The 825-nt window shown below is 52.1% G+C and overlaps 1 pseudogene; it reads left to right on the top strand.

Moving 5' to 3' along the window:
* Positions 1-486: 486 nt before the first annotated feature.
* On the top strand, positions 487-595 carry LOC141270158 (5S ribosomal RNA; annotated as a pseudogene).
* The last annotated feature ends 230 nt before the right edge of the window (positions 596-825 follow it).

An 825-nucleotide genomic window follows, 5' to 3' on the forward strand; every position in this document is an offset into this window, starting at 1 on the left:
TAAAACAGGCAGGAGAGTCTGACGCATGGTGACGGAGAGGTTGTAGGGGCAGATAGGGGGTGTTGTCACGTGCGAGCACGTGTGTATGCTGGCTTGTGTGTGAGAGTGCGCTTCCTAGGTGTGGCGCGCTGCAGACAGTCAAAGGGATTGTTCCCTTTCATTAAAAGTTAATCCCCGGCTGCAGGCTATTAGAAACCAACTAACCGCGCTCTACTCACCCTACCCGGGTCTACCGGTGAGTCTCGCCTCTGCTCCCGGCCTGTGGCATTGGCCGTGAAGCTGACGTTCCGTCGACAGCGCTGCAGCCGATCAGTGAGCTCAGCGGCTCTGAGTGGGGCGTTGTGTCTACAAGACCTTTTAAGGAAGCCAGCAAAAAAATTGAAGAGAAGGGAAAGCACAAAAGGACCTGGTCTTGCTGAGCACTGGAAAGGGCAGCCGGCAGCCAGACGTCAAAGTAGAAAAGCAGCAAGTGAGAGGCTTGTCTCTGCCTACGGCCACACCACCCTGAACACACCTCATCTCAGAAGCTAAGCAGAATTGTGCCTGGTTAGTACTTGGATAGGAGACTGCCTGGGAATACCAGGTGCTGTAGGCTTTTGCTTTTTCCTTCCTTCCACCAGCAGGGGGCACTCTCTTCTATGCCTTTTTTCCATTCCGTTTCACAAGTGCACACATTCATTCTCTTTTCTTTTTTTCATTTGCTTTCGCTCTTGCGCTATTTCATCTCTGTAAAATACCAGCATCCTTCTGATCACCGTGGGCCTCCAGCATTGTTGCTTCTTTACTTTTAATACTAGGACCAGCGTCTCCCGCGTGGCTGGAGGC

This window comes from Phyllobates terribilis, unplaced genomic scaffold (assembly GCF_046119375.1).
Source record: "Phyllobates terribilis strain yellow unplaced genomic scaffold, ASM4611937v1 Scaffold_4__5_contigs__length_816908805, whole genome shotgun sequence".
Classification (NCBI taxonomy): Eukaryota; Metazoa; Chordata; class Amphibia; order Anura; family Dendrobatidae; genus Phyllobates; species Phyllobates terribilis.